The sequence below is a fragment of the Strix aluco genome, chromosome 3 (genome assembly GCF_031877795.1).
Source record: "Strix aluco isolate bStrAlu1 chromosome 3, bStrAlu1.hap1, whole genome shotgun sequence".
Taxonomy (NCBI): Eukaryota; Metazoa; Chordata; class Aves; order Strigiformes; family Strigidae; genus Strix; species Strix aluco.
The window spans coordinates 36,479-64,216 of record NC_133933.1 but is presented as its reverse complement, the minus strand read 5'-3'; the positions used below and the strand labels follow the sequence as shown (position 1 = coordinate 64,216).

The window sequence follows — 27,738 nt, the reverse complement described above, 5'->3', positions numbered from 1 at the left end:
TTCCTACGCCGGGGAGGTTTCGGATCGGGCTCTCTTGTGTGTGCACACGGGGGCTGGGGTGCAGCAGCGCTCCTGCGGCTTGAGCCCTCGGACCTTTTGTGCGATTGAACTCGGGGGAAAACAAATAACAAGAGATTTGCTCAGTGTTTGTAGTGCTGCTTTGCAAGATGCACCCTTTGTTTACAGGTGGTTTGATTCGGGATGCCGACAAGGGGGGGTTCAGCGGATTGCACAAGGTGTAGAGCTCTGTCATCTGCGCCGCTTTTTCCGCTGTTGATTTTTTTTTTCCACTCTTTTGTAACTGCCGGTGACTGGAAACTCTTGCGGTAGCCCAGAGGCTGCCCTGTCCAGTCCGGAGGGGCTGGAAAACCCCAAGGTTGTTTGTGCTCCATTTCTAGTCTGACTGGGCACTTTTCTTCCCTGGCAGGTGCTGGGAATGGCCCCGCAGTCATCTGTTCTTCAGACAGATCCTGACTTGCTGTAGTAGAAGAGACAGGAAATGAAGAGTGTTTTGGACATGTCAGGAAAGATTCTTGCTCCTGCTTTCCACTTGGGGTGACCCCCTGTAGACAGCCCTTTCTGCCCGATGAGTCTTGCTTCCTTCATGTAAATACAGCTGTGCTGCTCTTGAAATGATGTCTGTAGTTTCCTCTTCAGGAAGACGCAGCAGCTGCGTTCTAGCACAGGGCCCATCAAACTGCGCCTCTTCTGCTGACCCGGAGAGTAAATCAGGGTTGGAGGTGACAACGTGCAAAAAGAATATTTTTTAGTACCAAAATGGTTATTCTACCAACACGCTGTGCTGCGTTATTCTAACATTAGTTTTCATGCAGCATATGTTCTGTGTATTCATTTCCCCCCCCCCCCCCCCTTTTTTTATTTTTAATTTTTGAAGGCAACCTCTTATTTGGGGGACTGTGGAGGAGGAGAGGCACGTGAGAAAGGTCTGGGTGAGTGAGTAAGGAAAGTAAGCACAGTGTGGCTGAGAGCAGAGTCGAGGCAGGGTTGTGGTTCCCCACAAGGACTCAGTAAAGAGATTTCATTGCTAAAACAGGTCGTCTTCCACTTGTTCACTGTCTCTCTGCAGGGGATATTTATTTGTGCTGGAAATGTAATTTAAGGGAGGAGAGCTGGACCTGTGCAAGACGTGCTCAAATCTGGAGAGATAAGCACCAGCCTCCAGGAGACCAGACCTCAGAGGAGCTTCTCTGATTAAGGTGGGCTTAGATTTGGGTGCTGGATAAAAGCTGTAACTCCTATCTTATACCTATACAAAAGAAGATATTTATGACCAGGAAATGAACTCATCTGCCTCCACACAGGGAGAGGGAATAATACCCCTCATTTCTCCACCATTTGAGAAAATATTGCCAAGACTGATCGTTTTATTTCACCCCTTCAGCTAAGTGAAACTTCCCAGGGGCTGTCTCGCCTTGCACATTGAGCCACTGACTCCGCTCAGCCGTGTCTGTCAGCTGTGCAGATGTCTTACACAAATATTATCTCTGCTTTTTAATCCAGTCTGGCAGCTCATTAATAATGTGCGACTTGAAATGACAAATAAATATGAGCTCTAGAATGAATCCCTATTGTCTGAAGTCTAAGGGCTGCAATATTGAACAGTGTCTTTGAGGGGAAACGCAAGTAAAGACATAGCAACAGTGACATGACTTCTACAGAAAATTCTGATTTCATTTTCTGATATTCAGTCAGCGGGTCTTGGCAAGAGGCGAGCGCTGCCGCTCTTACGCGGCTCTGGGTCGTGCAGGAGGAGCCTGCGGGTGAGTTCACTGGACAGGTAAGCTGGGGCTTTGTTAAGTGCTTGTTACTGGTGTTGGTTCTTTCTGTGTGGACAAATTCTGTGCTTTGGGACCTAAACCAGCTCATTCTTAGAACTCTTCTCATAGGAGTAAATATCTCAGGTAAGTGGCACGTTTCACTTTCCCGAATCTACTCTCCTCTGATGTAATTCCCTTTGACTAATTGCAGGTGATATCAGTACAATTGCTGCAAATTTGCTGTCTGCCATTCACATTATTTTCCACGTTGCTGATTCTTCAACGAGCATGGACACAACTACACCTCTCCGTCTGAGGAGCAAACCTGCATAAGATCTCTACGCAGACCAGCACAGAAACCTGCGGCCCTCCAGTTCTGCTTTCCGCATACCAGAAGAAACTTGTTTTTCCCTGTTTTTGGTAGACAGGTTCCTGCACCCCAGGGCTTCTCTGGGAGAGGGTCGAAACAGAAAGTTATTCTCAGATGCACATTTCTTTCAGATTCAAATGTGTTAGAACATAAAATTATGTTGCAATTAATCATGTCTAGCAGTATTAACTTGTGGTCTATCATGCCTCCCTGACTCCCCTGCCTCTGCCTCGGTGGTTCTCTCCCAAACCAGCTGTTAGTCAGGAAGAGATGGGAGAGGGCAGAAGAGAAAAGCATCTTTTTTTATTTTTGTGGATTTGTTTGCTGGCGGATAGTTTGGACACAGAGTGGGAACATCTGTGAGAGTGTTGCTTCCTGTGCAAGAGGAAGTAGAGGGTGAGGAATATGGAGAACTGGGTACAGATTTCATGGGTTTGGCAACAGCATGGTTTGCTCCTAAAATGGCAGAAGTTGGCGTTAGCGGCGCACGGAGATACTGTGACTGCTTAGTCAAAGAGATCGTGCTTCCCCATCACCCTGGGGACTTTCCTCCTGTGCGGGGAAGTGGAATTCTTTACCTTCTGCAAAATAACTATTCTGATGTTTTCCTCTGATCCAATTACCACAGCTGAGGGGTGTGCAGGAAGGCTTACCGTGTTGTGGTTTCTCTTCCTTTTAAGAGAAACCTTCCTCCTTTTCACTAGCAGCACCTAGCCCCATGGGAGGTTGTAGTGAGGCAGCTGTCGGTCTCTTTTCCCAAGTAACAAGTGATAGGACAAGAGGAAAGGGTCTCAAGTTGTGCCGGGGGAGGCTTAGACTGGGTATTGGGAAAAATTCTTCACCAAAAGAGTTGTCAAGCACTGGAACAGGCTGCCCAGGGAAGTGGCAGAGTCACCATCCCTGGAGGTATTTAAGAGATGCGTACATGTGGGGCTTAGGGACGCGGTTTAGTGGCAGACTTGGCAGTGTTGGGTTAATGGTTGGACTGACTAATCTTAAAGGTCTTTTCCAACCTAAATGATTCTGTGATTCTCTGCCAAGGAAGCCTGACACCGTCCCCACCCATACTGCCTGTCTGTGTCCGGCAGTAGGGCACTGTGGCACATACGTCCACAGCAAACCTGGGGCTGGAGCTCGAGCTCGGAGCGGCAGGAAGACCGTGTCCGACAGTGCCTTCCCGAAGAGCAGCCGAGGAGAGACAGGGCAGCCTTGATTGCAAAATAAAACCATCGCAAGGGAGTGCGCAAATCTAATACTTCCATTTACTGCCAGAGACTTAACATGAGGATTCAGCCAGCCCACTGCAAAGACCGCTTAGGTTAGCTAAGGCTAAACGTGGGTTTTATTTTTTCTTACTCTATGTTGACTTGAATGCATCTTCCCTACTGTGGCCCTGGGCAAGTGCCACCTCTGCCAGTCCAGAACTGGGGTTAGGACAGCTAAGGGGTAACTGCTGCTGAAAAGCTCATCCGAAGCTGGGTCAGTAGGGAGCCCTTCCTAAAGCTTCGCAGGCTCTGCAACAAGTTTCTTGAGTGTGGCTAAAGCCCCCCTTGGTCGCTATGGGGGCGCAGATCCATGCCATCCATTGCTAGATGTTTAATTAGAAGATTGGTCGAAGTTGATGGTTCAGGCAAGTAAATGAATTGTAGGGAACCCAAGTTAAAGATCTGAAGTCAGGAGAGCAACGCTTTTAATGTCTTCTCTTTTCTAAAGCTACCGGCTCAATACAGGTTTAAAACTTAAGTAAGTTTTTGCTTATTTATCTAATGCTTCAGAAGAAGATTAGTGGGGGGGAAATCTGGCTAGAAGACTCTCTTCCAGGGGAAAAAAGTCTGGGTAGAAGATTCTTCCACTTCTCTGAGTTTCCTCTATCCCATTGCTAAGCCACGAGAAATAACGATATGACCAGCAACAATTACTTTGAATTTAAGTGCTGTATCATCGTGCTGCTGCTGTTTTGGTTTTCTACTGTGAGACAGGAAAATGGGTTCTATTGCGGCAGCCTAGCAGTTGATCTTGGGATCGTGGGTAGCATTCAACTACTCATCTGCCAAGCGGCCGGTGGATTTCCGCCTGACACCAGTTACGAAATGCCTGTGACTCGCACAACAGCTTAGGAAAGAGGAAACGGGATGGGCTTACACGTGTGATCAGCCCACGGAACGTTCCGGGCTGCTCCAGCCCCAACTGCTGCCCCAGCCTCTGCCCCTTCCTTGCGCCCTGGTTATTTCTGGACTTCCTCCCACAAATGCCGGCACGGTGACGGAAGGACCCACGCGCACTCCTGTCTCTGATACGGACTAACTCAACCACAAGTGATCTGTTGATCGCACGTTGTCAGAGAACCAACATCGCTCGTAGGAAAAAGGGTGGTTTGATCCCTAAAAATGAAGGCTTGGAGTATTAAAAGGATCCTTTGAATCCTAGAATCGAACCTTTGGACTAAGAAATTAAGGCTTTGAGCTTAAAAATTAGGTCTTATCCAACAAAATAGAGGGCTTCGAGGAGAAAAATGAGGATTTGCACACTAAAAAGGTGCGTTCGGATCCAAAAATAGGGTTTATACCATAAAAATGAGGGTTATGGCCCTAAAAACAATGAGTTGGAGCATGAAAAGGAGACTTTCAACCCAAGAATCAAACCTTTGGACTCTAAAAATGAAGCATGGGAGGATAAAAATGAGGTTTTGTCCCCTAAAATTGAGGGCTTGGAACAAAAGAATGAGGATTTACACCCTAGAAATGGGAAACCAAAACCAGGTTTTGTACTGTAAAAAGGAAAATTAGGGCTCCAAAAATGAGGGCTTGGGGCATGAGAAGGAGGATTTAACTGTACAATCAAACTTTGGACACTAAAAGTAAATCAGCGAGACCTAAAATGGGGGTTTGTGCCCTACAAGTGAGGGTTTGTAATTAAAAATGAATGCTTGGACCATAAGCAGGAGGGTTTGTGTACTAAAATTAGAGGGTTTGCAGCTGAAAAATGAGGCACTGCACCCTAAAAAGGTGGGTTTAATCTCCAAAATGCGAATTTCAAGTAAAAAGGAGGGTTTGGTCTCTAGAAATGAGGGGTTGGAGGATGAAAAAGAGGCTGTTAACTGTAGAATCAAACCTTTAGAGCCTAAAATTTAAGTTTGGAACCTAAAATAGAGGTTTGTGCTCTAAAAGTGAGGATTCATACATTAAAAATGAATGTTTGGAGGACAAAAAATAGGTTTGGGCGCTAAAAATGAGGGCTTGGAGCTTAAAGTTCAGGGATTGTATACTAAAAATGACGGTTTTGTATACTGATATTGAGGGCTTCAAGCAGAAAATTGAGGCTTTGCAACCAAAAAAGGCAGGTTTGTACTGTAAAAATGAGACTTAGGGCCCTAATAACAAAGGCTTGGAGCATAAAAAGGAGGTTTGACTGGAGAATCAAAAGTTTACACCTAATCTTTGACATGTAAAAAGAGGGTTTGTGCCCTAGAAGTGAGGGTTTGTGCACCAAAAATGAACGCTTGGAGAATAAAAATTAGGTTTTGGAAGATAAAATCTGGGCATGGAGGTTAAAAGTGAGGGTTGTATAATAAAAATGAGGGTTTGTCCCCTAAAATAGAGGGCTTAGAGCAGTAAAATGAGGTTTTCACCCAAAAAAGGCAGGTTTGGCCCCCAAAACAGGGTTTGTACCATAAAAAAGGAGAGTTAGGGTCCTAGAAATGAGGGAGTGGTACATAAAAGGGAGGCTGGTACCCGTAGAATCAAACTCTGGATGCTAAAAATTAATCTTTGAGACATAAAATGGGGGTTTTTGTGCTACAAGTGAGGGTTGGTACATTAAAAACGAAGCCTTGAACACAAAAATGGGGGATTGTACCCAAAACTGTAGGGCTTGGTCTAGAAAATTGAGGCTTTTCACCCAAAAAAGGCAGTTTGTGGCCTAAAATTGAGAGCTTGGTGCAGAAAGAATGAGGTTTTTTGACGAAAATATGGTTTGTGCCCTAAAATTGAGAGGTTGGTGCAGAAAAATGAGGCTTTTCACCCAAAAAAGGTGAGTTTGGACCCCAAAATAGGGTTTGTATGGTAAAAAAGGAGAGTTAGGGCCCTAGAAACAAGGGAGTGGTGAATAAAGGGGAGGCTGTTACCCATAGAATCAAAACTTTGGATGCTAAAAATTAATCTTTGAGACATAGAAATGGGGTTTGTGCCTCAAAACTGAGAGCTTGGTGCAGAAAAATGAGGCTTTTCACCCGAAAATGCGGGTTTGGCCTTAAATAGTAGCATGGTGTAGAAAAATTAGACTTTTCACCTGAGAAAAAGGTGGTTTGTGCCCTAAAACTGAGAGCTTGTTACAGAAAAATAAGGCTTTTCACCTGAAAAAGGCCGGTTTGTCCCTAAAATTGAGAGGTTGGTTCAGAAATATGAGGCTTTTCACCCTAAAAAGGCGGATTTGGTCTTAAAATTGAGAGCTTGGTGCAGAAAAATGATCCTTTTCACCCAAAAAATCTGGTTTGTGCCATAAAATTGAGAGTTTGGTTCAGTTAAATGAGTCTTCTCACCCAAAAATGATGGGTTTGACCCTAAAATTGAGAGCTTGGTGCTGAAAATGAGGCTTTTCACCTGTAAAAGTCTGGTTTGGTCTTAAAATTGAGAGCTTGTGGAGTAAAATGAGACTTTTCATGTGAAAAAGGCGGTTTGTGCCCTAAAATTGAGATCTTGGTTCAGATAAAGGAGTCTTTTCACCCGAAAATGCAGTTTTGGCACTAAAATTGGAGCATGGTACAGATAAATGAGGCTTTTCACCCGAAAAAGGCAGTTTGGGCCTAAAATTGAGAGCCTGGTGCAAAAAACCGAGGCTTTGCGCTGCTCCCTGTCCTGACTCTTGATGGCTTCGCCTCTTGTTCTCTGTCCCCGTCTCTTCTCGTGTCCCACCTCTCTGTCATTCCCTCTGTTGCTCTTGTTGGTTGCAGACCAGCATCCTGCTCCCTGTCCCTCTCCCTTCCGCAGTGGTCTCCTGCTCTCTGGCTCCCTCCCTCCCCTGCCTTCTCCATCCCTCTGGCTGCCTCCTCTCTTTCCCGATCCCTCTGGCCTCTTTCCCATCGCTGGCTTGCCGTTCTTTCTCCACCTCCCTGCCTCGCTCCTGTCCCTCTCCTCATCTCTCGGTGGCGGCTGTTTCTTTCTCCATCACTGCCTCGCTCTCTGTCCCTTCTCTCTTCTTCTCTCTGTCCTCCATCCTGTCCGAACACTTTGCCTCTAGAGCCCCACACCACTCTGTTGCGTTGTTTCCCGCTATCACTCCGTGCCCAGCTCCCTGTCCCATCATTGCCATTACACTCTGTGCTGCTCCGTGGCCCTTCCCCTTCACCCTCCAGCCCACCACGGCCTTTTCTTTCTCCCTCTCTCTGTCCCGTTCCTTCTCCCTTTCTCATCCTCTCCAATCCCTCTGTCACGTTCACGGTCTCTTGCTGTCCCTCCCTCACACCTTCCTTTCCCCCCACATCTCATTTCTCTCTCTCTCTCTGTTCTTTCTCCTCCCCACTCATCATTATCTCTCTCCCTCGGTCTCGCTCCCTGACCCAGTTTTTCTTCCACCCTGTCCCTGCAGGACTCCTCATTCCTTTTCTAGTGATTTCTCCATCTCTACTTCCCCCATGTCCTCCCACCCCTTTTTTGGCTTCCAGCCCTTTTCACACTCACACGCCCGTCACACCTCACACTCCTTTTTGACATCTGTGCTTTTTTGCCTAGATCTGCCCTCCAGCCTCCAATTTCTGTGACCTCTACTGACCTCTGGCCTCCCACCATGTTTGAGGAGGACATTGAGGCTGACGATGATGCTGAGGAGGCCGGCGGCAGCAGCGGCGAGGAGGGCGGCGGCGAGGGTGGCGGTGACGATGAGGGTGGTGGCGGTGGCGGCAAGGAGGGTGGCGGTGGCGGCAGTGAGGAGGACTTGATTGTTTTGCCTCTTTTTCTCTGTCCCCGTCTCCTCAGTGCCGCCGGCCTCCTCCAACATAAGTATAGGAACAAAAGGGGGCTGGATTCATCGTGTACTTTGACCACTGGCAACGATATTGACTCTCAGACTTGGAACTTGTATATTGTACGTATGGTGTTAAATTTAGATTGGTCGTTTGTTATAATTGTCCTCGTGGTACTTGTGGTTATAAGTGTAATTGTGTCGTTTGTGTAAATGGTGTAAGGGAGCTCCTTGTGTGGTAATAAAGGATCGATCTGTTTAATCTGAGAGTGTGTGTGAGTGTGTGAGACACGGTGCTACTGTCAAAATGTTAGCATGACTCCTTTGATTACTGAGACAGGAAATCCCCTTTGTGATGTGATAGAAAAACACAGCAGCCGCGTGACCTTGGGGAGTGGGACCCCCGAAGGAGTGCAGGGAATGGAGATACTCGAGACAGCCCTAAAGACAGTGAAAATAGGATTTCTCGTAATGAAATGTTTATGGCTTTGCTAAAAGAGGCCATGTCTCGTGAAAAAATATTGACAGTGTTCCAACTAATGAGCTGTGGTGAATATACACACAGAGAGGGCTGAACAAACCCAGCAAGAGAGGGCAGAATTCTAAAACTAAGCATCCAGCGACAACTCAGCCTACAGCACCCCTTCTTGAACCCCAATGAGACCCTCCATCTGTCCATGGAAGGTTGTCACCCCCCCCCCATAAGTGGATCACCATTTCCAGGGGTGAAAGACAATTAGGCACCGTTTTCTGAGTTGTACCCTTTGCACGAGGCAAAGGAAGTGAATCAATATTATGATCAGTACAACTGAATTAATGGTCAAGCTCCAGGGCAGTGGGTGCAGAAGGACCGACGACCCCATGTGAGGCTTAAAATATATATAATTTTTTTTTTTTTTTTGTTTTGGAACAAGCAGTCCCTGCAAACTGTAAATACCTTGACTGAAACTGGAGCGGAGGCCTCCTTAATGTGTTGGAATCACAAGAAATTTAAAGGACAACTTGTAATCATTACAGGTTTAGGAGGAAAATAAATTAAAGCTGTAGAAACACAAACAGAAATGAAAATAAGAAACCTCCCACAATTTTTTTTTTTATTTATTCAACCTACTAATTTCTTCTTGTTGTCCCTCCCCTATTTCACCGGGGAGGGGGGAAGTGAACAGCTGGCCACGTGGCTGCCGGCTGCGTTCAAACCACAACAGTAACAGGTAGTAATGTGGATTTCTTGGCTCCTTAAGATTTTATCATCTCCTTTGCATTACGTATTTCCCACGCTGCTGCTCACGGTCCGTGAGAGCTGGGTTAAGACTCTGTTTTTGCTGTACTGTGTGATGCTCATCTATGACTGGGTGCTGTCATGGGCCCTGGGGCTATTGACAGTTGTGTTTGAGGAATTCAGGAATTCCAGACACCTTTGAAATGCTGATATTAACATAGTTGTCTTGCTGCTGGGAGCTAGCGTGTTCCTGCTCCAGGCAGCCGCTACCTCGGGGGCGAGGGGCCGGGATGGCACCAGGCTGCTGCCCACTGCAGTCAGAGGAAGGGGGTGTTCTCCAGGCACCCGGCGCAGGGTGAGCGCAGGGATGTTCTGCGCTGCCCGTGGCTCTTCCCGAGGGAGCTGTGCTCTGGTTTGAGCAGAAAAAGGTGTCGGTCCCAGGCAGCCGCGTGTGGCTGTGCACAGCTCTTTGGCCAGTATCTCGCTTGTTCGAGTAAAGGCGTATTTCTTGCCCTGCAGTCCTGCTGACAGGTCAGAGGTTCGAGGTACAAAAGCTGTTTGCCATCAAAGCAAGATGACCACCAGATTTCCACCAGCACTGTATGTCAGCTGTGTCGCTGGCTGACAACGGCTGGCAGGCCAGGAGATAGCTAGAGGGGTCTCAGTTAAAGAAAGCGAGGGTCGAAGTGTGTGTTTGAAGGAGGTGAATCAGGCAGCCGAAGGCACTGAGCTGCTCGCCTGACCCGGGCAGAACAGCCTCTCCAGCCCACTGAGTATCGTGTGTTGCAGGCAGCAAAGTGCTCGCTGGCGGGAGTGGCAAGGAGCGCGGGGCTCCGCGGCTGCCTGGAGCACAGACGGACCCTCCCGGGCTCTGCGGTCCCTGCTGAGGACATCTCCCAGCCCAACCGGCCTCTCTGCTTTCCCTGCCACACGGCTCGCTGCGCGCTGGAGGGCAGGCTGGGGGTGTTGATTGCCAGCCGGCTGAACAGGAGCCAGCAGTGTGCCCAGGTGGCCAAGAAGACCAATGGCATCCTGGCCTGTATCAGCAATAGCGTGGCCAGCAGGGACAGGGAAGGGATCTTGCCCCTGGACTCGGCACTGGTGAGGCCGCACCTCGATGAGTGGGTTCAGTTTCGGGCCCCTCACTGCAAAAAGGCCATTGAATGACTCGAGCGTGTCCAGAGAAGGGCAACGGAGCTGATGCAGGGTCTGGAGCACAGGTCTGATGGGGAGCGGCTGAGGGAACTGGGGGGGTTTAGTCTGGACAAGAGGAGGCTGAGGGGAGACCTCATGGCCCTCTACAACTCCCTGAAAGGAGGGTGCAGAGAGGGGGGATGAGTCTCTTGAGCCAAGGACCCAGCGGCAGGACAAGAGGGAATGGCCTCAAGCTGCGCCGGGGAAGGTTTACACTGGCTCTTAGGAAGTATTTCTTTGCAGAAGGGGCTGTTGGGCGTTGGAATGGGCTGCCCAGGGCAGGGGGGGAGTCCCCATCCCTGGAGGTGTTTAAGAGTCGGGTTGATTTAGCGCTGAGGGATGTGGTGGAGTTGGGAACTGTCAGTGTGAGGTCAGTGGTTGGACTGGAGGGTCTTCAAGGTCTTTTCTAACCTAGGTGATTCTGTGATTCTGTGAACTTTGTGTGGCATCTCCTCTCGAAGGGACGGGCCCTGCCCAGGGAGCCTCGTGTGGATGCCGGGGGAGGAGAGCAGAGCACCGGCAGCCCAGAGGTGAGGAAAGGTGCATACAGCCCCGCAGAGCCCGCGGGTCCCCAGCGTGTCATCGCTGCTGTGCAGCTCTGCCGCCGGCCCCGGCTCTGCTCGGCCGTGCTGTTCGCTGTGAGCGCGGCCGCCCCCCGGCACAAAGCAGCTTTTCCGTCTGTGCCCTCCTGCCTTCAGCACCCGCCGTGCTGCGCCGGGGTGAAAACTCCCTCTGCAGTGTCCGCTGCCGCGCTGCCGGGGCCGGGGCACGCGAGCCCTGTCCGCCCGGGGAGCAGCTGCCGCGCTGGGCTGGCAGACGGGGGCTGCTGCGGGCGGCATCTCTGCTGCCGGGCAACGCTCCGAGGGGCGGGATGGGGCGATGGCGCCGCCCGGCGGGCGAATGTCGGTACTGCAGCGCGGTGCTGCGCGGCTGTTTGCCGTGTTCTGTGCTGCCACCCTGTGGTGAAAGCCGGGAACTGCAGCCGGGTACCGCGCCCGCGCCCGGCCGGGCCCGCGGTCACGCTCGGGACGTGCCGCCCCCCCCGTGCGCGCTGTCGGCGGGTGCTCGGGGCGCAAAGCCGCCTCCGTCCTCCAGCCTCTCCCGAACTCTTTGCCTGTAGAGCTCCACACCACTGCCCGTCCCATTGTTTCTTGCTCTATCCCCCTGCCCAGTGTCCCGTTATTTCTCGTGTTGTGCTCCCTGGCTTTTTTCAAACCCTGCAGCCCAGCCATGGTTTAATCTCTCCCTGTAGTTGTCCTGATCTGTGCGAGTTTCTCTCTCTTTCATTTCCTCAACCACTCCAGCTTGTTCTGTACCTTTTGAATCGCTCTCGCTCCTCTCCTCAGTCCATTTCTCTCTCGATCCATCTGCTCTGCTCCTCGCTTATCAGTTTCTCTCCCTTTCCTCTGTCCTACTCCTGCACGTAGTGTGTGACCGAGTGAGGTTCCATGTCTGTCAGGCCTCATCTCGTAAGAGCTGTGAGACACCTACATATTCTCTGGAGGACAGCCCGGCACCTGGAGCTATAGAAGAGGAAGGGAGAAGACAAAGAGAAGAGTTTTTGTCTCCAGGTCTCTTTTTCACTGTCTCTCTGTCCCTGTTTCCTAATTCTTCCTTCTCTGCCCTGTAACATGTAGCTCTGTGGTTTGTGTTCCTCCCCTGCCCTTTCCCTCCATCGTTTGCTGTCCTGACTCCCCATCCCTGAGCCCCGGAGCAGACTCGCGTCTGGGACTTGTTATGTGTGTGACTGAATAAACACTTGCTGTCTGCTGGCTGCCTCTTGTGCTTCCTTGGCCCCGGGCGAGGGGCTGTGAGGGAGCCCAAGGGAGGGGTGATGATGCCCTGTGGGGTGGGGAGATGGCCTGCAGCTGTGGGCTGGAGCTGGAGGGCCCCAGGTCTGGGCAATGAGGCTGATGGCCCCTCCCTGTAAAGGGGTTGCTCCAGGTGGAGGGGCGGGTGCTGCTGTTGGAAGCAGGGAAGCCCTCGCAGGGGTCTATGTGAGCTGAGGGAGAAGCGGAGCAGTGGCTGAGCGTTGCTGGGCTGTGGCTGCACCGAGGGAGAAGGTGGGTGGAGCTGTGCAATCATCTGGGAGCTCCTGGGGAAGGAGCTCGTGGGCAGGATGGTGGTGCCTGCGGGGTGGCAGCAGGGTGGCACGAAGCGGTGGGGGGACACTGCTCGGTGTTGGAGCCGGTGGCAGGGGCTGCCCAGAGCCAGTGGCGGGGACACCGTGGGGCAGGGCTGCGCCTGGTGGGGCTGCGGGGGGGGGTTGGCGGGGTTGGGAGGGGTGAACCATGGTGTCCCCGCAGGGTCTGACAGGAGGGAAAGCTGCCTGTCCCCACCCAGCAGGAGCTGCAGTGCTGGTGTCGGGGGTCTCTGGTCACCCCGTCGGTTCCCTGGGGCACGCTGGGATGGGCGCTCTGCCCGCGCTGGGCTGCAGGCGGCCATGCTGGGTGTGCCAGCGCCTGCCGGGAGCTGCAGGGTTGCGGACCCGGCTGCAGGCAGCAGCATCGCTCACGGGCGCGTAGCACGGCCCGGTCCTGGCAGAGACACGGCCCCGGAGCGCAGCGCCAGGGAGGGGTTTGGTGCCGCTTCCAGGGGGGGCCGGCGGGATCCGGCCCCTGACGCTGCGTCTGTCCCTGGCCCCGCCCCCTGACGCTGCGTCTGTCCCTGGCCCCGCCCCCTGACGCTGCATCCGTCCCTGGCCCCGCCCCCTGACGCTGCATCCGTCCCTGGCCCCGCCCTGACGTTGCGTCCGCTTTGGCCCCGCCCCTGGCCCCGCCCCCGACATTGTGTGCCACCCTGGCCCCGCCCCCGATGCTGCGTCCGCTTTGACCCCGCCCCTGGCCCCGCCCCCGGGCGTTGCGTCCGCCCCTGGCCCCGCCCCCCGGGCGTTGCGTGCCGCCCTGGCCCCGCCCCCGGGCGTTGCGTGCCGCCCTGGCCCCGCCCCCGGGCGTTGCGTGCCGCCCTGGCCCCGCCCCCGGGCGTTGCGTGCCGCCCTGGCCCCGCCCCCGGGCGTTGCGTGCCGCCCTGGCCCCGCCCCCGGGCGTTGCGTGCCGCCCTGGCCCCGCCCCCGGGCGTTGCGTGCCGCCCTGGCCCCGCCCCCCGACGTTGCGTGCCGCCCTGGCCCCGCCCCCCGACGTTGCGTCCGCCCCCTGGCCCCGCCCCCGACGTTGCGTGCCGCCTTGGCCCCGCCCCCCGCCGCTGCATCCGCCCCTGGCCCCGCCCCCCACGTTGCGTCTGCCCTGGCCCCGCCCCCGACGTTGCGTGCCGCCCTGGCCCCGCCCCCGACGCTGCGTCCGCTTTGGCCCCTCCCCCTCGCCCCGCCCCCGGGGTTGCGTCCGCCCTCGCCCCTCCCCCCTCGACGTTGCGTCCGCCCCTGGCCCCGCCCCCCGACGGTGCGTGCGCTCTGGCCCCGCCCCCGACGTCGCTGCCCCCCCCCCCCCGCGCTGCGCACGCTCCCTGGCGCCGCCGCGTTCCTGCTCGTTGCTGCCACCCGGTGGCCACACGTGGGTACTGCAGCCCGGAGCTCGCTCAGGCGCTGTCCCCGCCGCGTCCGTGCCCGCGTTCCTTCAGGCGGAGCACAGCCGGGTGGGGGGGGTTCAGAAGAAGAGGAGGGGCAGGAGGGAGGAAGGAGAAAGCAGCGTCTGACCTGTCCAGTTCTCCCGGCAGTGCCGAGAGCTGCGGTGAGTCCCAGGCCCCCGGGACCTGTCGCCCCCCTTATTTTTTTTTCCTTCCCTACACCTCTCCTTTCTATTCTTCTGTCCTGCTCCTCCTTCCTCTCTCACTTTCTCTCTCTCGTCCTGCTGCTCCCTTTTCTCTTTCTGTCTGCACTTTTGAGGATGAGTTATTTGACAACCTGGCAAACGGACGAATCAATTAACTTGACAATGAAACAACTTTTGGGTGTCCTGACAGGGAACTGCCTTCATTATAAGACTGAACCCCCTGCCCAGGTGAAGACCCTTTCCCTGAGCACGTGTAGTCGCAGAAGCATTACGTAAGCCATATTCTAAATGCATGTTAATCACTCGCAATCAATATCTGATGGGCGTGTTTGGAAAAGCACCAACCTCTGATTTTTGTGTGTAACAGAAGCATGAAAACCTGCTGTGGGGGTGCTTGGTTTGTGGAAAAGTCCCCCAAGCAGCCAGGCCTGAATAAATACGCTATATCTCTCCTGAGCGGGTTCAGACGGGTTCATTGCACGCCGGGCACGAATCCTCTTTTGGGAGAACAGTTTTTTGGTGACCCGGCTGTAACGCCCTGCCCGGAGCGACCTGCTGACTCTTGGCGGGGAGACCCCGCTCTCTGGCCGCCAGCACGCAGCGACGTCCTGATCGGGGACCCCATGAGGGCTCTCCCCGAGCAGAGTGGGGACGTGATGTGACGCCGCCACGCTCGGTAAAAGAGATATTGTTTGATTTAAGGTTGCGTGTGCTCTTAAGGGGGATTCTTGGTAAAATAGGTACATCAACAATAGGTACAATCTACAATAGGTACATCAACAATAGGTACAATCTACATTTGACAGTGATGACTGGAGGATATATGAAGTGCTGGGTCAGAATGGGCTTTTTGGGTAAAACTATGGGAGCTCAGCCATTTAAAATGTCTCCTTGTTCTCCTCTCGGGCCTATCGTAAAGTACTGGAGAAAATACCCCTATCCTTCCCGTAAAAAACCTGCATGATCCAGGATATAGACTGGTTCAAGATTTAAAAGCAATCAGTCACTGGTGGTGGACATCCACCCAGTAGCTCCTAATCCATATCTGTTGTTAACAACAATAACAGAATCAAATGGCTACTTTTCTGTTTTAGACTTAAAGGATGTCTTTTTTCGTATACCTTTGGAAGAAAACAGTCAGCAGATTTTTGCTCTTGAATGGGAAGGTCCGTCGACTGGAAAAAGAACCCAGCTTTGCTGGACAGTGTTACCCCAAGGATTTAAAAACAGCCCGGCCATTTTTGGAACAACCGTGGCTAAGAAGCTGGAGCAGGGGCCAGGTAAGGAGAATCAAACAACCCTTCTTCAGTGTGTTGGTGATGTTTTGTTGGGGGCAGGTACTGTTGAGACTTGTAAAGAAAAGACTGTCAGCCTCCTGAATTTTCTGGGAAGAGCTGGGTACCGAGAGTCAGAAGGGAAGTACAAGTCACAAGACAGACTGTAACCTGTCCTGGGTTTGAGGTTTTCCCACGAAAACTGGGCAATGACAGAAAAGAAGCCGTTTGCAGAATGCCCCCCCTCAATCTAAAAGCGAGCTGAGAAGATTTCTAGGAATGGCCGGATGGCATCGCCTGCGGATTCCGAATTTCGGCCTCTTAGCAAAACCCTTGTATGAGGCAACGAAGGGTCCTGAGGAACTACTAGAATGGACTCCGGAACGCAGGAAATTTTTGATGCTATTAACCAGACTTTAATGAAAGTCCCAGCTCTAGGACTACCCAACCTGACTAAACTCTTTGCATTGTTCATGAAAAGGGTCACGTAGCGTTGGGAGTTCTAACTCAGCTCTTCGGAGACTGGCAAAGACCCGTGACTTACTTCTCTAAACAATCAGCTCAGGTGAGTTCAGGATGGCCGGGCTGTCTGCGGGCAGTCCCAGCTGCTGTGCTCGTTATGCAAGAAGCCAGAAAATTAACCGTGGTGCAGAAGACAAATGCACGTCCCTCATGCCGTACTGACTGCACGGGAGCACAAAGGACGTTATTGGCTTGCGCCGAGTCATTTGTTACAGTATCAAGCCCTGTTATTGGAGCAAGATGACATCACCTTAGAAAAAAGTACGGCACTAAATCCTGCATCTATAATGCCGACAGAGAGGAAAAATGACTCTAACCGTGATTGTTTACAAGTGATTGAACAGGCATGTGCCAGCAGACCAGACCCGAGAGATGCTCCCCTCCAAACTCCAGCTGAGGGACTGTATATACTGACGGAAGCAGTTGCGTTGTGAAGGGGATAAGAAAGGCTGGTTGTGCTGCGGTGACACTCACTGAGGACTGGGAAGCTAAAGCATTGCCTCCAAATACCTCTGCACAAAACGCTGAAATAATTGCCTCAACCAGGGCTTTGGAATTAGCCAAAGGAAAAAGAGTCAGTGTCTATACAGACTCTAAATAAGCTTTTGGGGTTGTTAGTGCCCATGGCGCAATTTGGAAAGAATGAGGACTTTGATCTGCTAGCGGCACACCTATAAAGCACGGAGCAGAGATTTTAAACTTGCTGGAAGCAGTACAGAAGCCGAAGGAGTCACCATGATACACTGTAAAGCACATCAGAGAGGAAATGCGGATGTAATCCAAGGAAATCGGAGGGCAGATGAAGCTGCAAAACGAGTGGCGCTCAGCGCTCCTTGTGTTCTAATTCCATCAAGGGGAAAGCAAGTAGAACCCCCGAGGTCTAAAGAGAAAGACAATAAATTGGCTGAGTTACTAAAACACAAAACCATGGTGGGGGGTGGTAGATCACCCCACACGGGCAATGCGTAGTGACTCCTGAAAACATGAAAAAGTCAACAACTAAAATCCATGAAGAAACGCGTGTGGGAGCAGCAGCAGCGGTCGGATCAGGAAGACGTTACGCAGTCAGGGTCAAAGTGTTGCTCCCTGCCAAAAGTGTGAGTAACCCCTGTGAGATTTGTTTCAGGAACAATCCAAAGATACAAGCCCGACGCCCCGCAGGAGAGGTAAGAAAAGGCGTAAGTCCTGGTGAGGGCTGGCAAATAGATTTTTCAGAATTGCCAAGGTGTAACCAGTACCAATGTTTACTGGTACTGGTGGATGCCGTCTCTGGGTGGCCTGAAGCTTTCCCATGTCAAACCAGCAAGGCAAAAGCGGTAACAAAGCGTTTACTAAAGGAAATTATTCCAGGGTTTGGGGTTCTTTTAGGCATGTCCTCTGACAGAGGTCCGCATTTTATAGCTGAGGTTGTCAAGAATATGAGCAAAATAGTAGGGATGGGCTGGAACTGACACACCCCCTGGGGGCCCCAATCCCGTGGACAGGTAGAAAGAATGAATCAAACACTAAACCGGCAAATTTCTAAATTATGCCAGGAAGTCCAAGGAAAATGGGTTGAAGCTTTGCCACTTGCCCTGCTGAGGGTTAGAGTGACTCCTAGAACTAGAGGAAGGATAAGCCCGTGTGAAATCTGCACGGCAAACCTTCTAACGTCAGTCTGACAGGGAGGCCCCAACACTTGCATCTCGTAGGGGAAAAGGTATGAACCGGGTGAGGTGTTGGGTTCCATCCACAAATACGCCCCTTTAAGAGCACCCGTAGCCCTTGATTTCCCGGCACACTCCTTGTGTGCCAGAGATCAGGTCTGCCTACGGACGGGGAAGGACGATCCCCGTGAGGAACAGCGGAAGGGACCCCATCGAGTGTCGCTCGCCGGGAGTGCTGCTGTGAAACTGGGAGGAGTGGAACCCTGGGTCCGTGACACGAGGGTAAAGGAAACACCTCCTGGGGCTGGGGTGTCGGTGCCTGAGGGGCCTTGGGAATTCACTTTAAGACGCAGTTAACGAATCGCACCTGCAATGCTGCTGAAACCTTGGTTCATCCAGGTTGTACACAAGGAATATCTCTGGTTTGTGTCCTTACAGCTGTGGGGGGAAGAGCCGTATTGATCTGTTTGTACAGAGAATTCGACCTGTGCTAAGGATGGACACCAGAGCTGGAGATGGAAGTCTCGGGAAGTTGATGAGCGCTTCCGTTAGATGGTGTTGAGCGTCAGTTCTTGGCGATTGGAACTTGTCGCTTAATTCCGCGTGTGCCGCTTTGGAGACGGAAACCCCGAGCAGCCCGGTGTGAGCCCCGCGGTGTGTACAGCAGGGTGAGCCTCCCGGGGGGAATCGCTGCCGGGCGCTTTGCACTTGCCCGCGGCCGCGGTTCATCCCGGTGCCGGTCGCTACAGTTACCGCGGGGGGGAGCGTGGGCCGGGCTGGAGGAGCCCCCGGGGCGGGCAGTGAGGCTGCGGGCAGCGGCCCCTCCCTGTCCGGGGCGGTGCTGGAGGAGGAGCCGGTGCAGCCGGGGGAGCAGCAGAGAGAAGGGGAGCGGGGCCGCGCGGTCGGTCGCCTGGCGGCTGCCGGGGAAAGCCGCGACGGGGCGGGGCGGCGCGGGGCGGCGGGACCGGCGGCAGAAGCCGCTCCGGGTCGGGGCCGGGCTTGCGGGTGCGCGAGGTGCGGTTTTGGGGCGGTTCGTGCGGTTTCCCGCGGGCTGCCCGCGGCTCCCCCAGGACCGGTGTGCCCGTGCCCCGGCAGTGCCGCAATCCCCAAGCGCTTCCCAGACCTGCCCGTGGGGCTCTGGGGGTGCAGGGCTGTGGGGTGGCTGCATACCCCCCCCACCCCTCGGCATCGCCCGTGGGGACTGCGGAGGGGGTCAGAGAGCAGACGGGGTGAGCGGTGCTGTGGCCAGAGATGGAGGCAACGTTTTGCCTTCCTGGGGCTTGAGAACAGACGCGTGTGGCTGATTGTGGGGCTCAGAAACAGCCGGAGTTGTGTGGCTTTGGGCTCAGAAACAGAGGTCAAGTCGTGCGTTTTGGGGACTTGAGAAGAGGCTCAGCAGGCAGGTTTTTGGGCTCAGAAGGAGGCACTAAGGCGGCTGGTTTGGGGGCCAAAAGCAGAATGCAGTTTGGCTGGTTTTGCAGGCAGGTGAGAGGTGGAGGGTGTGGGAGGGCCCTGGGGGCTGCGGGGGAAAGGAGGTGGTGGGGGTCAGGGTGGCATGGGACCCCGAAGCTCGGGAGGCTGGCGTGTGCCAGGCCAAACTCCACGTCTGAGGTGGTCTCTGGGGGGAAACGCGCTTTTCAGACTCTACGTGCCCTCTTCGAGTTCAGCAATTCTTTGTACGCTGCTTAGAGTAATGATGACCTGATTAATAATACAAAGTAATGAATGCTTAGAGAATGTACAAGGAGGATGTTTACTCCTAACACTCAAGCTCTGACCGTGATTGATTTACAGCCTTGTCAAAGCCCAGGCTGTTGCCGGTAGCTGGAGCCTGTGAGGAGAAAGAGCTGAAATCAAGCGGAGTTCCAGTGCAGAGCTGAAGCGTCACCGAGCCAGACCTGTAGCCAGCAGGAGCTGGAGCGAGACGGGGTGTCCACTGTCTGGAGCCGGCATTAGCCAGAGCCACGATTCTCTGCGGCTGTGAGGAGCAGGAGCTGCGCTCAGCTGGGGTGTTGACTGGCTGCAGCACCCCTTGGCTCGACGGCGGAGGCTCCTCAAAGAGCGCAGGATTTGAGGCGAGTTGGTGAGAGAGAGGAGCAGCTGGGCAGGAGCCACAGAGCGAGGGATGGCTTCTGAGTACGACGGATGCTTTATCTCTCTGGTTTTGTGGCTTCCACGGGAGATGCTGGCTGCAACACCTGCTCTTTGGGGGCAGCACGGCACTTCCCAGGAGGGTGCTGTTGCGGTAGAGGTCAGTGCTGGCTGGTGTGTCGGTGACTGGTGGCGCTCTGTCTTGCAGGTGATGGAGAGGAACCTGGTGAATGCGGGAGCATCCCGGTGAGATGATGTGCTCCTGGTGATGATGGATTCTAGACTGTGCTCTCTGAAAGGTAAGTCAAGGGGCAAAAGCCGTGGGTAGGGTGGGGCCAGCAGAGGCTCTACCATCAGGGCTGTGGAGAGGGCTATTTAGGCTTCCTTAAGTCTGGGGAAAGAGAGCAGGGTCTGTCCCACAGGACGTGCATGTTCTGGCCTGTGTCTGTGTCCTCGTGTTGTTTGTGGTGTCTGTGTTCTGTCTTGTATGCGGTGCCTTCCCCACGTCTCTGTGGTGCCCCGTGGGCTCTCTGCACGGCGCATGCACCTTGGCAGGTGTCCATAGGGTCTCGGATGCCTTGCTGCTTTGGAAAAGAGCCCGTTGAGCACTCCCCGTCTTGTGAGTGGAGCTTAAAGCGTGTTTTACATCACAGATGTTTGTGGAGGGTTGCCTTTGCGGAGGAGATCTGGGCCTGAATGACAGCTCTGCTCTTCAGAGTTCTGTTTCCATAGAGGTCCCTCCCCTACCGCACTTCACCGCCCCTCCATGTCCTTGTGGGCCTCGGCCTTAAAGCCCGGCTCCTCCCACGTCGGTTGTTCTGGTTGTGTATTGCACTGCAGCACTCGCTGTCGGATTTGACTACGCCTTGCTTTGCAGGGCTTTGTGTTCTGCAGGTGACACAGGGCCACCTGGATCCCCAGAGCCAATCCTGGAGCGAGGTTTGCTGGAGCGTACAAACGCAAGCGAAGGAGGAGCGGGAGCGGGGCCCGTTGCGAAACATCTTCCTTGGCTCCTGGTTAGGAAGGCTGACGCCGTGGGGGCGTGTGGAGCAGTGATGCTGCCGAGGCGCATGGTGAGGCAGTTCCAGGGGTGGGTTTAGAATGGGGGTGATCTGCCACTGTGGCAGGTGGGCAGTGGAACGGATGTTTGGGTGAGGGGTGGATCGAGTGGCTGTTGAGTGAGCATCAGTTCCTGAATGTGTCTAACCTTGTGTGTGTGAATTTTTTTTCATTTCAGGTTGTGTTTAATGTGGAGATAGTAAATGTTTTTTTAAAATTCTATTTAAAAAAAAGCCCAGCTGGGGGTTCGTATCTCTCTTACTCAGACAGAACCCTTCCTCAGGCTTTCTCTGTGCCCCGGAGATCTCTCACAGTCTTCACTGCTGTCTTGGATGTCTCCATTCAGTCGCTCATCCCCTGAGGACATTTGCACGTTGCTGGAACGCCTTGACTTTTGCACCGTGTCCCAGAGCCGCCCTCTGTCTCTCTTTCAGTCTCAGCACCCTGCTCCTGCTGTTATCACACCTACTGAGGCCAACCTCATGCCTCGCAGCCCTCTTTTGACACCATGGCACACTCTGCACCCTTCTTCCTCTCTGACACCCTTTCCTGATGCCACCTTTCATGTCCAGAACGCTCATGTTGTCCTCTGTGGTAGCTAGGATACCTACCTGGTCCCCTGAGGACACTTGCAGTTTCTTCAAATCCCCTCTGGACTTCTTCGTCATGTCCTCGAGCATTCTTTTGGCTGTCCTCCATTGCTACTGTCACGATGCCTCCCGAGGTCTTGGATGATCCTTGCAGCACGCTTTTAGCCCTGTAAGTCTCCTCTGGACTTGTTCTGTCGCAATAGCACCTCTCCTAAGATCTCTGTTCTGAAAAAAGACCATTCTTTTTCTTCTTTATGCCACCTAGGATGCCTCCTGAGACCTTCTTTGTGTACCACAGCCCTGTTTTAGCTCTGTAGCGGACTTGAATTCTCTCTCATTCCCTCAGAAACCCATCCTCAGGTGTGTTTGTACCTCAGAGCACTCTTAATCATCCTCTGTGCCATCTAGGGTGTCGGCATTTGGTCCCAGCCTCCTGACAACATCTGTACTGTTCAAATCCCCTCCAGACTTCCTCCTCATGTCCCTGAGCCTTCTTTGGTGCCTTTGGCCCAATCAGGACCTCTCTAAGGGTGTCATGATGCCTATCGATGCCTTCAAGGTTGCCCCTAGCAGACTTTTAGCTTTGTAGCAGACCTCGCAGCCATCTCATTCCCTCAGAGGGCTTCCCGAGTGTTCCTGCTATCTGTGACCCAGCCCAGTCAGTCTGTCCTCTCTTCCCTCTAGCCGTGCCTCTGTTCGTTCCCTGGCCCTCTGATGACGTGTTTACTTGGTTCAGATCCCCTCGGGATTTAATCGTCATGTCCCCAGTCCTTTTTCTGTCTCTCTGGCTCCCTCGGGACAGTTCTCCTCCCAGTCACGATGCCTCCCAAGACCTTCCTTGTGGTCCAGTTCTGTCCTGTAGCACTTTAGGCGGGGCCATCTTTGAGCCACAAACAAACTCATTTGTTCCTCTGTGCTAGCCAGGATTCCCGTGTTTCGTTCCCAGCCACCCAAGACCATCTGTACTCTGCTCAGGTGATCACCCGAGTTCCTCCTGGTTGTCCCTCACCTTCGTTTATCCATCAGCCCCGCCCCCACGATCCCTCTCCTCACAGTCGCAGTGCCTGCTGAGACCTCCCTTGATCTCCACAGCACCTTGAGGCACTCGATCTCTCTTTCTCTCTCGTTCTGTCAGAGCCTCCCTCCTTTCTTTGCTGTGCAGCGCTCCTTTTTCTTTCTCTCTGCCATCGAGGGTGTCTCTGTTTGGTTGTTCTCTGTCATCTGTAGTTTGCCCAGATGCCCTCCTGAGACTCCAGGGCCCTCGCTGTGTCTGCAAGGCTTCTTTTCTTATCCTGCCCCCTCCTAACTCCTCTACTCTCTATAACAATGTCTTCTGAGTCCTCTTGTGTACTCCACCGCACTCTTGTGGCACTTCAGCTCCCTTTGGATTTTGTTTTTTGGTGCTCTTCAGAGCACTCTTCTCTTACTCTCTGTCGTGTCAGTCTGCACACGTATCTGGGTTGGAACTGCTCTGCCTGGTGGTACAGCGATGTCAGTCAGGGGAAGAATAGCACTAAGAGTCTGTAGTTAATGTTGATTTGCCTGTACTGTTTAGGTACAGCCCGTACAGCCCCCTCGGAGCAAGCAGCCCTCAGCAGCAGGCAAGGATGTCACGGGGATGACCGGAGCTATCTGGCAGAGGCTGCGGGAGTGGTAGTTGAACAGATGGAATCTCAAAGGTGTTAAGGCTCGTTGTATGTAGGGCTTAATGCTGTTTTGTTTTTATGGTTTTTTTAATAGCAGGCTGTAATGAGACCCTAGACGGTGTTCCTACATGGAGTCAAGAACTCTGGAATTGTTAAGCTGTCACTCAACATCCAGGTGACTTGTTTAAAAATTTTTTTCAGATCCAGAGGGACAATATATGCACCAAAGAGTGACAGAGGCAGTGAGCAGGGCACTGTAAGAAGGTGGGTCAGTGTGTGATGTAGGAGAAGATGTGACTGGTTGCTACATGACTAGCTTATTGGTTTGGGGTTTTTTTTTATTTTGAAGGTGCAAAGCAATGAGCAAAGCAGGATATCGGCACCGGAGGTGACTCAGGCAAGGTGAGACGAGTGGGCTGAAGTAGCAGTTATTTTTCAGGTGTCGTACTGTTGGTGAAGCTAGAAGCATCTCCTGTTGTCTGTGTCTAACAGGTGGTACCCAGGCCTCGATGTGGCGACCTGTAAATGTCAGAGGCAGGGTGGGTGAGTGGCCAAGGTAATGGGGCAGGAGATGGCAGTTGGTGTGGGCAGGCTGCAGGTTCAGCTTGTGCCTCTCGCTTTGGTTTTTGCAGGTGCCACATGTAGGCTGGGAGGGGCGAAGCCGCGTGCCGCTGAGCAGTCCAGGACAGCGAGGCGGTTGTCAGCTGGGTCAGGGTTTCCGTGCAGAGAATCACGTGGCAGCTCGATGAAACATTTCTCTTTGGTTTTGCAGGAGCCGGGCAGGCTGCCTTTGGAATCGGACGAGCGTTTGAGGTGAGCTGGGTAGTAGAGAGCAGGAGCATGGGGCTGGTGATTTCTCGCAAGCACAGTGGTAGCTCTCTGTCTTTTGGTATCGTAGGTGCCACGGGCCACGCTGGCCGCAGCGTCCGACAGTGGACTCTGCACAGAGCAGCTGAGCGGAAAGCCCCATGGCTGTTGAGGTGGAGGGTGTTGTGGCAGAGGTGTGTCAGCTGATGTGATGCTGACTGCTGGCACTGGGATTTTTTTGCAGATGATGAAGAGGAACCTGGCAGCTGCAGGAATACCCTGGTTAGCTGATGTGGTTTTTGTTGAGGATGGATTCAGACCCCCGGCCCTCTGACAGCTGAATTGAGGGATCAGGGACCGCTGCCCTACGGTGTCTAATCTTGACTTCAGTTAGAAAGAGACTTTACAAAATGGAAACCTTTCTCAAGGAAGTTTCATTTTATGAACTCTCCATCAGAGTGGATCTTCAGAGATGATGTATTTGGCAGTAGTACTCTTGGGCGGTGCAGCTGGCCCGACATCCCTGCTAATTATGGAACACACCACCCCCCCCCCCCTTGTCAAGTTGTACGTGTGTATTTTGGAGATAGACAGTCTAATGGTATCAGCTCACAGCTGGGCGATTTCAGGGAATGCAAAAGGAGAATCAAATACTTACACATCTAATAAAAACGCTTCTATAAGCATACGCCCACCTTGACACTAAAGAGTGAAGGACTGAGCTTTATTATTTGTTTTACTCTTTTAAAGTTTTACACTTCTGTTCTGATTTTATTGACCCAGCAAGCAGAACATGCAGCAGCAGCGCAAGGGCCGTGGCGGTCGCGGCGGATCTGTCAGCCGTAGGTTGTGATGACGGTACGACCTCGTCCTGCAGCCTCGCAGGGTTCCCTCCCTGCAGCCCTGCTGTACGGACGGGATGAGACATTCCGACACCAGCAAGAGCGTTTGCTTTTATGGGCAGGATGTGCTCGGGATCGTATCGATCGGCCTTGCTGGTGATTTGAGGAGTTGGAATCGCTCCGGCCTTGCCAGGGTGTGTTGTATGTGGAGCTGACCGCTTCCCACAGCGTCCTCCCCGAGCTCCACTGATACCCTGTCCCTTATTCTGATGGAACTTTCTTCTGTGTTATTTTTTCAAGATGCCGGAAGAGGATTTGGGGTTTTTGTTTTTCAGGTGTGTTGTAAGCGTCTCCTGATGCTCAATGGGTCCCCCCGGGCCAGGTTTGCCGGGTGGCCGTTAACCCCCTGACAGTGGGGCCAGCCCTGTGTCGCTGCCACGGCACAAAAATACCCCAAGCGCCCTGATTCTGGGTCTGCAATGGAAGGAAAGGAAACCATTTTTTTTTGGGAAAAAACCTTCAATTTGGGGTTACTGGGAAAGCCAAACCTGCCTGGATTGGTGCAGCTGGAGAGTAGAAAACCCATTTTCATGCACAAAACCAAAAATCACCAATTTTGATGTGGAGAAGTGCTGAAAAAACCGAAGTGGAGTATTTCAGAAAAGCACAAAACCCCCCGTTTTTGTGTTACAGAAATAAACCCACTCCCAATTTGGGGCAAATCTGGGGTGAGACGCCGGCTGTTGGAGGGGCATTGCTGGGTGTTCTCTGGTGAGGATTATCCGGTACGGGTCAGTTTTCCAGAGTGGATCATCTGTTGGGGTTGTCCCAGGTGAGTGGTTGTAAATCGCTTATTGCAGCCCGGCGAGCCGCATGCCCGCTGGCGCGGTTGCATTCCTGCTCGCTGCTGCCACCGTGTGGCCAAAAGCGGGCACTGCAGCCCGGAATTATCTTCTCATGCCCCCCCTGCGCAGCGTGCATGTGCTGCTCCTGGCTTCGCCCCCGCTGGCTCCGCCCCCAACCAGCGCGCATGCGCGACTCCCGGCTCTGCCCCCCCGCCCAGTGCGCATGCGCGGCTCCTGGCTCCGCCCCCCGCCCAGCGCTGGCTCCGCCCCCACCCAGCACGCATGCGCGGCTCCTGGCACCGCCCTCCCGCCCACGCTGGCTCCGCCCCCACCCAGTGCGCATGCGCGGCTCCTGGCACTGCCCTCCCGCCCACGCTGGCTCCGCCCCCACCCAGTGCGCATGCGCGGCTCCTGGTTCCGCCCCCCGATGGCTCCGCCCCACGCAGACTCCGCCCACCCGCACCATGCTTGCGCGGCTCCTGGCTCCGCCCCCCCACCCACTGCGCATGCGCGGCTCCTGGCCACGTTCCTGCGCCGCTGGCTCCACCCCCCGCCCAGCACGCACGCGAGGTTCCTGGCTCCGCCCACGCCCATGCTGGCTCTGCCCCCAACCAGCATGCACGTGCGATGGTCGGGAGCGGAGCCACCGTGGGCGGGGGGGCGGAGCCAGGAGCCGCGCATGCGCACTGGGTGAGGGGCGGAGCCAGCACGGGTGGGGCACTGGAGGTGGGGTGGAGTCAGCGTGGGTGGGGGCGGAGCCAAGAGCCGTGCACGTGGGCTGGGTGGGTGGGTGGAGCCGGGAGTCACGCAGGCGCGCTGGTCGGGGGCGGAGCCAGCGGGGCGGGCGGGAGGGCGGAGCCAGAGCCGCGCATGCGCGCTGGGTGGGGGGGTGGAGCCAGCGGCGCAGGAATGTGGCCAGGCTCCTGGCTCCTCCCCCCGCCCGTGCTGGGTCCGCCCCCTGCCCACGCAGGCTCCGCCCACCCACAGCGTGCATGCGCGGCTCCTGGCTCCGCCCCCGCCCCCCGCTGGCTCCGCCCACCCGCCCAGCGCGCATGCGCAGCTCCTGGCTCCTCTCCCCGCCCGCGCTGGCTCCGCCCCCCCCCCCAGCGCACGTGCGCGGCTCCTGGCTCCGCCCCCCGCCTGCTGTGGCTCCGCCCCCGCCCAGTGTGCATGCGCGGCTCCTGGCTCCACCCCCCCATCCGCGCTGACTCCGCGCCACCTCCAGTGCGCATGCGTGGCTGCTGGCTCCACCCCCGACCAGTGCGCATGCGTGACTCCCGGCTCTGCCTGCCCCCCCCCACCCAGCACGCATGCGCGGCTCCTGGCTCCGCCCCCCACCCACAGTGGCTCCGCTCCCCGCCCACGGTGACTCCGCCCCTCACCCAGTGCGCATGCGCGGCTCCTGGCTCCGCCCACCTGCCCAGCACGCATCCGCGGCTCCTGGCTCCGCCCATGCCCATGCTGGCTCCGCCCCCGACCAGCACGCATGCGCGACTCCCGGCTCCGCCCACCCGCCCAGCGCACATGCGTGGCTCCTGGCTTTCCCTCCACCCCCCTCCACCCCCGCAGCTGCGCATGCGTCTCCGGGACTGGAGGACTGGCAGCTCATAGAGGGCGGGTTCGGAGGACTGAGGGGCACTTTAGGCGTTTAATAACGGTCTTGGTCGTTATAGTTACCGCGGGCAGCGGCTCCTCCTTGTTTGGGGCGGTGCTGGAGAAGTTGCCGGTGCGAGCCGAGGGAGCAGCAGAGGGAAGGGAAGCGGGGCCGCGTGGGCGGTCGCCTGGCGGCTGCCGGGGAAAGCCGCGACGGGGGGGGGGGGGGGCCACGCGGTGCGGCGGGACCGGGGGCAGAAGCCGCTCCGAGTCGGGGTCGGGCGGCGTCAGCGCTGCGTTCGGCCGGGCTTGTAAGAGCTGAGAGACACCCACGTATTCTTTTAGGGGAAGGACTGGAGCTACAGAAGAAGAAGGGAGGAGAGAAGGAGAGAGAAGGGTGTGAAGTGGTAAATTTCCCTGGCAGCGCTGAGAGCGAGAGCTGTGGTGAGTCCTGAGACCACGGGGTCCTCTTGCCCCTCGAGTGCATGTGGGCCCTCCCCTGTTGCTTTCTCTATCCCACACTGATGTGATTTTCACTCTCTTCTTCTAGCTCTGCCTTTTTCTTTTTGTCCTGCTTCCTCT

The 27,738-nt window shown here is 54.6% G+C and overlaps 1 long non-coding RNA gene across 9 annotated transcripts; it reads left to right on the top strand.

The window, feature by feature from the left end:
• Positions 1–16,952: 16,952 nt before the first annotated feature.
• Positions 16,953–24,558, top strand: LOC141920404 (uncharacterized). 9 transcript variants are annotated; one of them, XR_012622322.1, is made up of 9 exons: positions 16,953–17,203; positions 18,122–18,351; positions 19,478–19,758; positions 19,983–20,073; positions 20,652–20,847; positions 23,271–23,333; positions 23,419–23,471; positions 23,562–23,608; positions 23,702–24,095. It is a non-coding gene; the product is annotated as an uncharacterized LOC141920404 (long non-coding RNA). The 9 variants fall into 9 exon arrangements; XR_012622329.1 differs by lacking the exons at positions 16,953–17,203; positions 18,122–18,351 and adding exons at positions 18,923–19,168; positions 24,121–24,558 and having other exon boundaries at positions 23,562–23,590; positions 23,842–23,882; XR_012622325.1 differs by lacking the exons at positions 16,953–17,203; positions 18,122–18,351 and adding exons at positions 18,923–19,168; positions 24,121–24,558 and having other exon boundaries at positions 23,702–23,882.
• The last annotated feature ends 3,180 nt before the right edge of the window (positions 24,559–27,738 follow it).